Source organism: Ovis canadensis, chromosome 13, assembly GCF_042477335.2.
Source record: "Ovis canadensis isolate MfBH-ARS-UI-01 breed Bighorn chromosome 13, ARS-UI_OviCan_v2, whole genome shotgun sequence".
NCBI classification, from domain to species: domain Eukaryota; kingdom Metazoa; phylum Chordata; class Mammalia; order Artiodactyla; family Bovidae; genus Ovis; species Ovis canadensis.
The window spans coordinates 34,371,629-34,386,559 of record NC_091257.1 but is presented as its reverse complement, the minus strand read 5'-3'; the positions used below and the strand labels follow the sequence as shown (position 1 = coordinate 34,386,559).

Below are 14,931 nucleotides of genomic sequence, written 5' to 3'. Positions count from 1 at the left end.
ATATTTTTATTAAGTGCCTAAACCTGCTGACTGAAATTTGCATTTTTTCAAAAATGAACTCTAACACCTTGTATGAATTTGTGTACACATTTCAAAAACGGGAGGCAGCCCCATTTACCAGATTTAGCCAATAAAAATACAAGATATTCAGTGAAATCTGAATTGCAGATGAATAGCAAATGTTTTTAAAATAAATACATCCCATGCAGTATTTGGGACATTCTAACAACAGGTTCATTGCTTACTTGAAGTTCAAATTTTACTGAGTGTTCTTTTCTGGATGTGATCTGGCAACCTTAAATCTAACTCTGTTCTGAACAAATAATCAGATGATCTTAGGTTGCTGCAAAAACTCGCTGATTTCTTAATGCTGCAACTTGAAAGTTAATGGCTACTCTAGACATGGATGCACTGAACAATTTCAACTGTTTTCAAATGCTCTCATAACACTTAGGGCTTTACTAACTGTCCACTGAGTCACGCCCTCATGCCCAATACCCAATCCACTTCAACCTGAAGAGCCCTTAAAACCTTGACTTTCAAGGGACTGTGAAGCAGAGCTGTGCAAATAAACTCAGTCAAAACTACAGATGGCTCTTTGGCTTGGAAATGATTAACTTCCCGAGAGTGCATATGCAGCTTAGGCTGATTAGAAAGAGCTCTAGAACTTCATGCTCTGGTTGTCCTTTTCCTATTTTTAAAATTTTGTTCTTAGGATAAGAAGTTAACGGGTGGTCAGCTAGAAGAATCCTAGCACTAGAAACAGCCAACTTTAAAAGAAGGATCTATTGACTGGAATTAACCGGATGCCCAACGCAAGAAATGTCCAAAGTCCCAAACTGAGAGGTCCCAAAGCATGTGCATGAATCACTCATAAAGAAGAAAAGATATGTTCTTTTCTTAACAGCAATGAAATGCATTCACAACCTCCCCTTGTAATTGCATGAAGCTTCCTGCTATGCTTTCAAACTCTGCAGATTCTCTTACTGCACTGGGATACTTGAAATTTCACTTCATTTTTCTTTCTAACATTACTGCCACTGGGTTTAGAAAGAGTGAATGACAACCAAATAATTATAGCTGGGACTTAAACCATTGTAATTAAAAGTGAATGGTACCCAGAACTCTAACAAGACACAGCCCAGTGCTGGAAACTCTCACTTGCAACACCATGAGCGTCTCTTAAATCCTTTATCCTTGGGGACCCTTGTGGACTGCCCTAAAAGCGACTCTCAGTGCCTGAGAGAGTTTGGGAGGAGATAGATATCAGCCTCAGAAGCACCACTGCTCACTCAGCACGTATCTGTAGGGAGACCCAGGAGGACTTACTGGGTGTTTACACCTTTCTTAGGGTTGAAGCCATCTTTGCTAATCATGACATTGCTTTGATGTACCTTTTCATTTTTTATGGGCTTCCCTAGTGGCTCAGAGGGTAAAGCATCTGCCTGCAATGCGGGAGACCTGGGTTCGATTCCCAGGTAGGGAAGTTCCCCTGGAGAAGGAAATGGCAACCCACTCCAGTACTCTTGCCTGCCTTTCTCAGGGTCGAAACCATCTCTGCTAATCGTGACGTTGCTGTGGTCTACCTTTTTATTTTTTATGGCTGTGCTGCACAGCATTTGTGATGATAGTTCCCTGACCAGGGACAGAACCTGCACCCTCTGCACTGGAAGCATGGCATCTAAACCACTAGACCACCAGGGAAGTTTGGGATTTACGTTTTCAGTCTCACCTGCTACATTCACTTCCCTTCAATGTATCTTTCAGCCACATCAAGTATTTATTCTTCCTAAAAGACATGCCTTTTCTGCCTTTGCACCTTCACATATAAAGTTTTCTTGACTTAAAAGGACATTTCCTCTTTTCTTTGACCACACATGACTGTTTCCTCTTTTTGGCCTGGTGGGCACAACAAGTCATGTCTAACCTCAGCATGTTTAGCGCAAGGCTCAGTTCTCCAACTCTCAAGTCAATATATTGTGTTTTTCCTATACGTGCATCCAGACCATTAAGATTCCAGGAGTGTTTGTTTTCCTGTCTAGAAAAGTGGTAGGTGTCTATTAAAAATTCCTAGGATACAGAAGAGTCTAAAGAAGAAACTGCAATCTCTGTAAGACCACCAATAGGAAATAACCATTGAAAGTAGTCTTCCAGAGTTTTTTTTTTTCCTTATGCAGAATATATGTGACTATTGTGTATATGATTTGTTATTATTGGGTTTATCAAAACATTCGTTCAGGTTTTTAACCTGAAAAAACTTTCTGGTCATCCCAATTCAAGGTCATATTACCTCTACGTTTGATAACCTGCTTTTTGTTTAGTTTTATGGATATATTTCCATGGCAAAAATATTTTTCTATACCATCAGTTTCAATGGCTTCATAGTATTGGTTGTAACAATGCCATTGGTTGTAACATCATCTGTTTAGTCAGTGTGCTGCCTGTGAACATTTCTACTCCCCTTGACTGATATTTATCCAGTGAACACTTAGTATCAACTTTCCACTAAGTTCTGTATTAAGTGATGAAGATACAAAGAGAAGCAAGAATGGGAGACACAAACAAGATTACAGGATGGGCCAGTGCCTGGAGGAAGGGAGCTAGGGAGCTGGAGACATCTCACAGTCGACTTCCGTGTCTAAGACACCTATTGAAGGATGAATGGTAGGAACTTACAAGTGGACAAAAAAGGGAGAGAATATTCTAGAGAAAAGGAGGAATGGGAAGGGCAGAGGCAAGGGGAAGAAAATGAATGAATGAAATAACATCACTAAACAACCTACCAATGGTTCTTTCTTATCCCTATAGATATTATTTGTCAATAAATGGATTGATCTCTAAAGAGATTGTTCTCTGCTCATTTGGAAGCCTAAAGAAGCAGTTGTCATGAACACTACTCAAAATCTGGCCATCCTCTTAGTGGGTTAGCTTTCTGAATTCTGATGAGCTTGCCCCAACCTCACAGTCTAACAGACAAGATTGGCGACCCAAGACAGGCAGCTGAAAAGACAAAGATACAACCCCCAGAAGTTCTATAGAATGGCAACCCTCTGTGTTTTGGAGGGTTCATCGTCCTAAGCGATATTTCCTTTCTTTCCATAAAAATTTAGACACACAATAACCATAATTAACCTGCTTTCCCTAAATCCAATCAGCCCTGTTCCCATCACCGTTTTCTTGTTTTAAAAAGAATGCCATTGTTTCACAGCTGCTTTATTTTTAATTGGAAGATGGGTGTGATTTCACATCTGAGTTTGATGTACTTCTGTTTAACATGAAGGGTGATGTTGAGGGGATGTGCTGATGGGGGGTGTAGCCAGAGCTGCGCATCAAATGCCTTCACTGGAATTGTGGAAAGTCTCACTCCGTGTGTGTGCGTGAGAGACAAACATAAACATCTGGTTATTTATCTGATGGTCTGTAGGCGATTTGACAGAAGTTTCCCAAACTCCTTTGGAGTTCGAGCGGCCACTCTCTGAGTTAGCTTATCACCATTAGCAGAAGTGACCCAGTATGACATCCTGTTTCCAATATAAATATAAAAGTCTAACGCTGCTGGGAGAATGTCTACACCCACATCTTCTTTTCACTGTGCTCCCCATGCAAAGAGAAGACACAGCTAGACAGTGGAGGAAAGCCCCCCTTTTATTCTGGGTGGGGAGAAGTGAATTAGTAAAAGAAAACAGCCATCCTCATCCCCTTCCGGGGGCGGGGGATGGTGTCCTACAGCTCCTGTGGATGAACTCCCCACCCTAATGCCCTCTTCCTTGTAAGACGTCTGCAGGTATTAACCCACATGCACTTTATGGCCACAGCATTGTCTTAGTAATGACAGGAAACACATTCCCCAGATAAAAAGAAGTCAGGAGAGAGACACATTTTACTGGGAATCACTTGAGGACAGAGGGCACGTTTTTAGCATCGTGCAGTAAATCATCGTGCAAACCTCTGCAAACTGCTGGTCAAACACCAGCATGCAGCCTCCCAGCCATGCAACAAATATCATTGCTTCTTACAATAACACATAACCAGCTACGGGTAACATCAGAATGTGGAAAGCCTCATTTCTAAAATGAAAATCTGTCTTGCTTAATAAAATACTGTCCCTTGCGCGAGCATTGGCAAGGGAATGTTTCCCGGTGTTTAACATTCCCAAGACAGGTCTGTACGAGAGCCTGAAAAAATAAAAGACAAAGAATGGAAGTCTGATTAAAAACAGGAAAGATACTTTTTTTGATGGGGGGAGGTGGAGTGTGTTGGGTTCTTTTTAGAGCATCTCCGATGACTCAAAGAGCTGTTTAATTCATCACTAGACACTACAAGCTAAAGAAAATATTTTTAAGCAATTGTCTCATTTCCTCAGATAACACACACGCTTTCTGATAATGCCTGAGCATCTGAACATGGATACTGTTCCAGGATCTTGGGGCTTAATTCACGGTACCTGATCACCTCGTTCCTTGACTTGGGACCTTGGACTTTTTACAGTTATGAATAAGCATACAATCATTTTACAGTTGGTGACACAGTTCTCTCTTTATGTATTTTTTCATGATTACCGTGTTACACAGGAAAAAAAGACTGATGACTAAAATTACCATTATTAATGGAAATTTTATAGGGCAACTCTTCTGTGTCAGGCATCTTTGTCCTCCGTCCTCAGTTGCTTCAGTCATGTTCAACTCTTTGCAACCACATGGACTGTAGCCTACCAGGCTCTTCTGTCCATGGGATTCTCCAGGTAAGAATACTGCAGTGGGTTGTCAAGCCCTCCTTTAGGGGATCTTCCCAACCCCGGGTCTCCTGCGTCTTCTGCATCGCAGGCAGTTTCTTTACTGCTGAGCCACTGGGGAAGCCTGTCAGGCATCTTATTAAGGGTTACACTTAGATACATTATCTCTTCAGCTCTCAACAGTCATACAAGGAAAAGGTTTTGTGGACAAAGGAACAGAGAAAAAAAGTATATGAGTTCCTTGTTCAGAGTCACACACATGTTAGAGACTAATCCAGATAAATTTCTCACTCCCCATCAGATTGGTGGCCCATGTACTTGTCACCACCACACCCACGCTCTGCCTCAGTTCCTATCTTCAAAACCACAATTATCAAAAGTTAATTTAGAATTTCTTAGTAAACAAAAATTAAATCTTGTAGTTATTCTTTCTGCAAATTCAATATTTTTGCATAATTACAGAGAATCTAAAACCATTTATGATTACTTTGACTGCATCGAACATTTACCTTGACTACTGGAAAGCAAAATTTTGCAAATGACTCACTTATGCTGTTGAAAAACGAGACGGTGGTGATGGATCATTTTTAGCAAAAGATAATGAGAAAATATTTTAAAATTCTGGTAAAGAATACAAATATCCAAGAGCAAGAAAAGTGTAATGTAGGAAGAACCTCACCGATTTTCTTTTCTCATCTTTTTTTTTCTTTCTTTCTTTTTTTTTTTTCTTTTCTCATCTTAATGGCTTGAATTAATTTTTTTTCCAGAAAGGAAAGCATTTTGCTGGGTGGAATGAAACTACTGGTTGCAACAAAACCAGTGTTGGTAGGAAAACAATCCCGAGTGAGTGGACAGATGGAGTTTCCTCTCCAAAGACTTGAGTCAAGCAGCTAGAATAACACTAGATAGGGCTGCACAGCTCAGACGCAGCCTAAAAGGCTGGCTTCCCTGATACTACTGTGCATAACGCAAAAAAACAGCAAGGAAAGGGCAAGAGAATGAAGTCCCCAAACAAGTCACCTCCATCTCCCCTGGCTGATAAGAGAGATCATGCTGCGGGGTGCTCCACTGCCTCTGTACGCTGGCATATCCTTTCATTCTCATAAATATTTGCAGAAACCAGAAGCAATGAATGAAAAAAGAAATATTTGGGGGGACTTCCCTGGCAGCCCAGTGGTTAAGACACTTCTCCCACTGTAGGGGGCATGGGTGCAATCCCTGGTCAGGGAACTAAGATCTTACCTGCCATGTGATGCAGCCAAATCACACACAAAAAACAAATACCTAGAAAAGAAAATCTGAATTCTGATATGCACTTGGAACTAGAGCTCCATCTGGTTCTGTCTGAAGAGTAAGAGCTGCTGTAGCTGTTCGAACTGACAAGGGGAACGGTAGGAGGAAAGGAAAGGGACTCAAAGTGACAGGTTAATGCTCCAGGGTCGCCACTAGAGACGTTTCCAGAACCCAGTGACTCAAATCACTCCCACATGGAAACCAGGAGGATGCTGCTCTGGGAGGGGACAGCCAGGCGGGTCCACATCTCCTAAGAGTGTCAGATAGAGCATTTCAAAGATCTTGAGGAGAGCAGGGCACAGGACAATGACGCCCATGCCTGAACATGCTCAGCTTCACAGATGACACCTATTTAAGACAGATATGGGAGGTGTGTGTCTTCACAAACTCCTTGCAAAATCTGAGGGCTCTTCTCCCCCTTCTATACACTCTAGAACAGATATACTTGTGTTCAGAAAAATCAGACAAGTCTTCCATTAGGATTCCTCAGTTACTCACTAAGTCTGCAAAATCTGGTTGTCAGGAGGCAGTATATTTTGATAACAAAGGCGGCGAGAATGAGATCGTATGAACTCATTGTTCCTATAGACCCTAGGATACAAGTGATCAGCATCAAAGATAACTGGAAACTGCTATGCAGAGTTAAGGAGAAAGGCTGATTGAACGCCTAGACTTTGGGAAAGATTGTTTTATATTTTTTTAGACAAACACCAACCCAAGAATTCTGTCTGTTTCTCCTTAAAGTGAAGGAGATTCCTTACTGTAGCACCATGTTCACTTTCAGACGAGGACCTCGGAAACTTTTAGTAGCTTGGTCAAGAGGACTCCTAGATTGTGCCCTCTTCCAGCTTAGATACCTGGGAGTTGCTGCTGGACGGAAAAAGATTCAAGGGCTTCATATTTTTAATTAACATTTTTTGAGTGCTTATTTGTTAAGTTACATTAAATGGAAACCCTGAGCCTAATCCTTTGATCTGGAAAGAGGATAAGCATTCAGAACAAAACAAATGTAATCCCTAGAAACTTGGTTAAGAATTTAACCTACAAACTGTATAGCAAAAACTGCTTAACAGAAGTGTCTTAAGAAAGAAAACGAAGTATGCTGCAGTTCAAAAAAGTTGCAAATATGTACGAATATTTATACATCCTCAAAGATGTATAAACATGATGCAGATCTAGTCAAATGTTTCACAGGACTCATATCAGGGGCTCTTACTAAAAGGTTCACTCAGCAAAGATTTGGCGAGCATTTCCTACATGGAGGAACAGGCTGGCTTAGGCGCTCCTGATATAACTTTTGGCTTTATCCATCAATTGTTAATTGTAATACTCATGAAAACTAGGAAAGCATTCTCCTAGTAGAAGGCTCAATGGGTAGGAATCACTTGGGGTCGGTAGACAAGAGCAAACTGATGGGTCAAGTGGAATAGATCCAGTTGACTGCACCCATTGACGTCTCGTGAGACCGAGCAGACTGTGAACAGATCTCTGGCCTCTGACATCTGTCTCAGCCAAAACAAAGAGGGTGCAGTAATGGAGGAATGGATAAAGGGGGATCCGGATGACAACCGCTTTAAAACGTAACAGTAGCATCTATGACCTCTGCATATAACTTCGGTAGGACTGTATTATGTAGACAAAGCATTTATTATTGTTTTTTTAATTATTAAAAACATTTTGGAAAACTATAATTGGATATATGGAGCCAGAGTACAAGTCCATTGTGTGTCTTAAAGCCCAATAATGGTGCTTCACACATCGTAGATGCTTAAACTGAAACTGTGAAATTGAAGTAAACTGAAGGATACCAAGGGTCCAGATAAAAACATTTAATCCATTAAATCCAACAGATATTTATGGTATGCCAGACTCGGGAAGCAAGCAGGCCTGCACAGAAAAAAATGACAAGACTGAAAATAAAAACTGTCATCGTGACCACAAATGAGTCATTGTGAGGTTCAGAAGATGGTTATGGGCTCAAGGGGAAAGTTCAGGCTTTATGGAATAGAGAGCATCTGAATCGTTCAGACTGGACTTCACAGGACAGGATCAGATTTTGGCTGGAAGGGGCCAGGGTTGATGAGCTAAAAGCAGAAGGCACAGGAAAAAAAAATCCTACCCAACTGCCTATATTGAAATATCTGATATGATGAACATTTTCCTCGTGTCTAGTATCTCTTGGCAAAAGTCCTTTAGAGAGCAAAGCAAAGTGTCCTCCCCATCCCCAACCTCCAATACACACCTCTGTGCAGAGGCCTTCATGGAAGCCAGGCATCCCCACCAGCAAGTGCTGGGTGGGTAACAGAGAGACTATGCAATCTTGTTTGTAATTAAACTTTCAGCTCACGACCATGCAAGGCACTGCTGAGATAATTCTGCTAAAGTGTTTGCTTTTGCTACCTCTGGGAATCCAGGCATTCCTGGGAATAAGACCTAACCCTCAGCCCGCATGAGTCAGACTCTTCTCTCCTAAACCTCTTGGCACGCTGTCCAGCCCTACCCTCTGTTTATATCTACATTTGAAAGAAAACACCTCAATGAAATGGCATCAAAACTGCATGATGTTCTCTGCAGGGATCCACACTGCTGTCAAAATGACACCATTGTTTCTCAAACCAAAAGGGCAACGAGTTGAGATCCTGAGCTTACAGTGGTGGGTATTTCTGTGTCTCACATCCCTTGAGCTGTGGAGGGAAGTTGGTGACTGGAGTTTCTTCTTTTATCACACAAATAAGTGCTAGGTACTTGGATGCAGGAGACTGAAGGTTACCAAATTTCTGCCCTCTCATCAGTGAGGGAAAAAGTCGAGTAGACAAGAACTCTCTCTACAGAGAGAATTGGTCGCATTAAATGTCCTCAGTGAATGCTAGGGCTACAGGGAAAATATCTGGGTGACGCAGGCAACACATGTTGGCAAAAAGGCACAGGCCCCAGGAGAACCTCTGTGACTGACGGTAAGGAGTGACCTGGAGGATGTTAAGGAAGCTAATTAGTCATTCCAACCTGTGGTCTCCTCTTCCCTCCAACAAAAATACTAATGCATAGCCCATTTAGTTATTTTTCCTAGTTATTATAAGAGTCATAATGATGCATTGCTACACATGTTAACCATAAGAATGTGACCCTAATACTTTTTTTCCCTTAGTCATTTGAGTAATTGGAGTATATGGGTGTGTACGTATGCGTGTGTGTGTTTGTGTGTATGGTTTTGCCTGAAGTAGCTAGGTGGGCTTCCCAGATGGTGCAGTGGTAAAGAATCTGCCTGCCAATGCAAGAGACGCAAGAGACAAGAATTCAATCCCTGGGTTGGAAAGACTCCCTGGAGGAGGGCATAGCAACCCACTCCATTTTTACTGCCTGGAGAATCCCCATGGACAGAGGAGCCTAGTGGGCTACAGTCCATGGAGGCTATAGTCCGTGGGGTTGCAAAGAGTTGGACCCAACTGAGCGCATGTGCATACACACACACACACACACACACACACACACACACACACAGCTCTCTTTAAATTCATCTGCCTTGAACAGTAGAATCCCATCCTTAGCAAATGCTCAATACACATTTGCTAAATTTAAATGCAGTGCTGTGTCAGTTCAACACTGCCAGCAAGACCTGAAATGCCTTTCTTCCAAATAAAAGCCAACAATCCATTGTTAAGTCAATGTTAGCATTTGAGCAACCAATCTGTCCTCTAAGTTGAGGAATATAGCTATCCTTATCTTGATGTTTAAACCGCAAATATTAAAACTACTCATAAAATTTCCAGTCCTTTGAAAAGTTCACCACTTAAAGGGAGGGTTTGCTAAGTGACAAATTTCACTGGCTAGGTCCATGTCACATGAAGGATTCCTTTTTATTTGTTTCTCAAAAGAACTCTCAGTTACTTACTAAGTATCCTTCCTCCCAGAATTTACCCTGAAGGGCAGCAGGGCTTAAATCTGTTTTTCACCATATCTATCATTCTCTCCAACCTCTTCTCAACCTTTTCATTTTAGAGTCAAGTTACTGGCAGATATGACATCCACAAGATTTTTACGGATTGGATGTATATGGTATCTTAGACTTTTCTCAGACCCTTTCTGTATTTTAGAAAAAGTAACCACATCAACATTTCCCTGTCTAACTGTAGGTCTTCAAGTCTTCACCTGCTTAACATGTGATCTTCATAGAATATTGTCATTGTAAGTTTTGTGTGGCTGGGAAATGCATGCAGGTTTCAGGCCTTTTGTGATCTTTGTGTTTGTCTCACGGTCTCTGAGAAGCAGCCCCATGGAAGAAGCATTGATGCTGGCTCTGAATCGAGGCCAGGCCACATAACACCTTTCCACGGTGCAGTAACCTCAGTTATGCACACGTACATCTTTCCAGTCTATCAGCAGCTTAAAGAGATTATTAAACCTAAAACACCAAGACAATATTAAATAGGTACAGGTAAGGTCTATTTCTGTTTCAAAACCTGTTGTATGCTACCCACAAAATTTTAATATCTGCAGTATTGGGGAGATTTCAAATCACTTAAGATCAACACACATCTGTCCTTAGATAGCATCTATTTCAGCACAAAGTGATTTGTTTATCATCAGTTTCTCAGTAAGTCATACCTTTAATTTTTCTCCCTCTTAAAAGGCTTGGTTTCAAAAACAAACACAAGGATGAATTTTTGGAAACTAAAGACTTGCAGATGGGGGCAATGGTCTAACTCAGCCTCTTGGCCTATAAACTTTGACAGTATCCTTTTACACTGACTTTCTGTGTATTTCTCAGGCACCTAGGTGGGCCTCTCAGGTTAATGAGAGCTTCATGTGCTGATGGGGAATCTGGACATGCAGGTGTCCAAGAAAACTTCTCTATTTGGTGTTAAAAATCCTGCAAGGAGTTGATGGGATTACCGAGATTAAAGTCAGTCACCCGCCAAAACCCTTTATAATGAACACTGCCCCGGGGACAAGAGAAGAGACGAAGAACAGGCTGCCGAGGTCCAGCTGGTTGTCAGAAATTGTGTATAAACTGTAGGTCTCTAAAGGGGTGTCAGTCATTCCTGACAACAGATGAAATGGACTTCACGATTTAATATTTGGTCCACAGCATTTTCCCTATTTGGAAGCTAACTATTCAGCCAGGAAGTGTAGACTGACTCTTTTTTTTTGAAGATGACTTATAAAGGAGGTGGAAAAGCCTTTGAAATAATACATTTTCAAAGAATTACTGTCTAAAAGAATCATCTGTAAGTACCATTCACAGGGGATGTTCTATAGTAATGGATGGAGCAGAGGCCAGCCCATGGCAAGAGAAGAGCTGGAAAGTTGGGAAAATGTGGATGGAGGTGGGTAACCAAGGCAAAAGAGGGGAAACCTTCTGTGTTCTGAAGACTTGCTGCTTTGCCATCCAAATGCAGTCAAGGAATAGAACGGCAAATTCTTTTAATGTTCTGAAAAAAAAATCTACCTGTAGTAATTTCATTCATTTCAAGCCTAGGTCATAAGATGGGAAAAGTGTATCTGCCTGTCTACTTTCAAACCACAGGAGAAGAAACACAGATGTTCCACTAAAGACATCACTTTATGCTCTTCCCCCTCTAGCCCTGCCCAGAGTCCTAAACATGATGGGAACTGTGACTTGTATTTATCCACCAGAACCATTCTTTTTTGGTTGTTTGTTTCAGAAATGGTTCTTTTTCTAAATTAAATTATTTTTTAAACTTTTAAATTTTATTGGGATACAAAGAAAGTGAAGTCGCTCAGTTGTGTCTGACTCTGCGACGCCATGGACCATAGCCTACTAGGCTTCTCTGTGCCTGGGATTTTCCAGGCAAGAATACCAAAGTGGGTTGCCATTTCCTTCTCCAGGGATTGAACCTAGATCTCCTGCATTGCAGGCAGATGCTTTACCCTCTGAGCCACCAGGGAAGCTGTTGGGATACAGCCGATTAACAATGTCATAATTTCAGGTGAGCCATATATACATGTATCCATTTTATCCATTGTTTTTCCAGTAGTCATGTACTGATGTGAGAGTTGGACCATAAAGAAGGCTGAGTGACAAAGAATTGATGCTTTTGAATTGTGGAGCTGGGAAAGACTCTTGAGAGTCCCTTGGACTGTAAGGAGATCAAACCAGTCAATTCTAAGAAAGTCAGCCTTGAATATTCATTGGAAGGACTGTTACTGAAGCTGAAGCTCCAATACTTTGGCCACCTGAGACGTTCCAATACTTTGGCCACCTGATGCGAAGAGCTAACTCACTGGAAAAGAGCTAACTCACTTGGTGCTGCGAAAGATGGAAGCGAGAAGGAGAAGGGAACGGCAGAAGATAAGATGGTTAGACAGCATCATCAATTCAATGCACATAAATTTCAGTAAACTCTGGGAGATAGTAGAGGACAGAAGAGCTTGGCATGCTATAGTCCATGGAGTCAAAAGAGCTGGACACAACTTAGCAACTGAACAATAACATCCATTGTATCCTCCAGAACCATTCTTAACACATGCACAGACACGTCTGTTTCACCGCATCCTTGGAGGTAACAAAAGGCAAAATGTTTTCTTGGTGAACATGATCACACTGTGGTGTGTGTAGTGTTGGGGAGTGTGCTTTTTGACAGAAAAAATAGGGCTAAGGTCCACATTTGGAAATGCGAAAAAAAAAAAAAAAAACCAAAACCGAAAACCACTTTTTTTCAAACCACTTTGAGGTTTCCAGAACAGCAAGAACCTATCATGTTGTCATTATACTTTAAGATACAAAGTCACGTCTGAAAACACATTACTCTGCATGGTTTTAATAAAAAAAACTTCTGATATTTAAAAGGAAATGGAATGAATTGGTTCTTAATTTGTTGGAATTACTTTTGATAAAAAGATTTTCATTAAGATGAATTTTATATGAGACGAATATTCTAAGTTTAGGCACTTAAAAAAAAAGATAAGTAGATAAACAGAGGTTCCCATAAACTCTTCTGGAAAACAGCAAAGTTAGACTAAGGGAACTAACATTATATTATAGAGGTTGATAATTAGAGTTCAATTTCAGCATTTACAGATTGGACCCCAAATTAATTATTCCTGTTCTCTTTTCCTTTTTCGTCCTATCCTTTAGAAGACATAGGATGGCCCGATGGTGATCATATAAGATGCCTTCTACATTTGTCTTAATAAATGAGATTCACTGATTTACCATATTTAGAGGAAATATGTTAAGGGAACGAATGTATTGACTGAGTTTTCTTTACATGGTACATGACTGTTAAATAAATGAATTCTTACCATCTTGGTATCAGAGCTTTGTGAATGAATAACAGCATCCTTTTAAATTAATGCAGTATTTGGAAATGTAAGTTAAAACTATAGAAATAGGATAATGTGTGTGCTGTAAATGTTAGTGATTTAAAATGGCAGTGACTAGTCTGGATTTTCAGAATAATGTTTAAATAACTAGGCCAGGATACTCTCTAGGCCCATCTATGTCTCTACAAATGACCCAATTTCATTCCTTTTTATGACTGAGTAATACTCCATTGTATATATATGTATAAAACAGACAACTAATGAGAACACACTGAATAGCACAGGTGCATGCAAGTGCTGCACTCAATATGCCAGCAAATCCGGAAAACTCAGCAGTGGCCCAGAACTGGAAAAGGTCAGTTTTCATTCCAATCCCAAAGAAAGGCAATGCCAAAGAATGCTCAAACTACCGCACAATTGTACTCATCTCACATGCTAACAAAGCAATGCTCAAAATTCTCCAACCCAGGCTTCAACAGTATGTGAACCGTGAACTTTGAGATGTTCAAGATGGATTTAGAAAAGGCAGAGGAATCAGAGATCAAATTGGCAACACCCGCTGGATCATTGAAAGAGCAAAAGAGTTCCAGAAAAACATCTACTTTTGCTTTATTGACTATGCCAAAGCCTTTGACCGTGTGGACCACAACAAACTGGGGAAAATTCTGAAAGAGATGGGAATACCAGACCACCTGTATGCAGGTCAAGAAGCAACAGTTAGAACTGGACATGGAACAACAGACTGGTTCCAAATTGGGAAAGGAGTGTGTCAAGGCTGTATATTGTCACCCTGCTTATTTAACTTCTATGCAGAGTACATCATGAGAAACGCTGGGCTGGATGAAGCACAAGCTGTAATCAAGATTTCTGGGAGAAATATCAATAACCTCAGATATGCAGATGACACCACCCTTATGTCTGAAAGTGAAGAAGAACTAAAGAGGCTCTTGACAAAAGTGAAAGAGAATGAAAAAATTGGCTTAAAACTCAACATTCAGAAAACTAAGATCATGGCATCTGTTCGCATCACTTCATGGCAAATAGATGGGGAAACAATGGAAACAGTGAGAGACTTTATGGTTTTGGGCTCCAAAATCACTGCAGATGGTGACTACAGCCATGAAATTAAAAGATGCTTACTCCTTGGAAGAAAGGCTATGACAAACCTAGACAGCATATTAAAATGCAGAGACGTTACTTTACCAACCACAGACAAAGCTATGGTTTTTTCAGTAGTCATGTATGGATGTGAGAGTTGGACCATAAAGAAGGCTGAGTGCCAAAGAATTGATGCTTTTGAAGTGTGGTGTTGGAGAAGACTCCTGAGACTCCCTTGGACTGCAAGGAAATCAAACCAGTCAACCCTAAAGAAAATCAGTCCTGATTATTCATTAGAAAGACTGATGCTGAAGCTGAAACTCCAATTCTTTGGCCACCTTATGGGAAGAACCAACTCATTGGAAAAGACTCTGATGCCGGGAAAGACTGAAGGCAGGAAGAGAAGGGGATAACAGAGGATGAGACAGTTGGATGGCACCGACTCCATGGACATGAGTTTGAGCAAGCTCCGGGAGGTGGTGAAGGACAGGGAAGCCTGGTGTGCTGCAGTCCATGGGGTTGTG

The 14,931-nt window shown here is 41.0% G+C and overlaps 1 protein-coding gene and 1 non-coding gene across 7 annotated transcripts in view; one reads left to right on the top strand and one right to left on the bottom strand.

The window, feature by feature from the left end:
• NRP1 (neuropilin 1) overlaps positions 1-14,931 on the bottom strand; it is a 146,731-nt gene that overhangs the window by 44,464 nt on the left and 87,336 nt on the right. The window lies entirely within an intron of this gene.
• Positions 1,415-1,486, top strand: TRNAC-GCA (transfer RNA cysteine (anticodon GCA)). Its single transcript has one exon. It is a non-coding gene; the product is annotated as a tRNA-Cys (tRNA).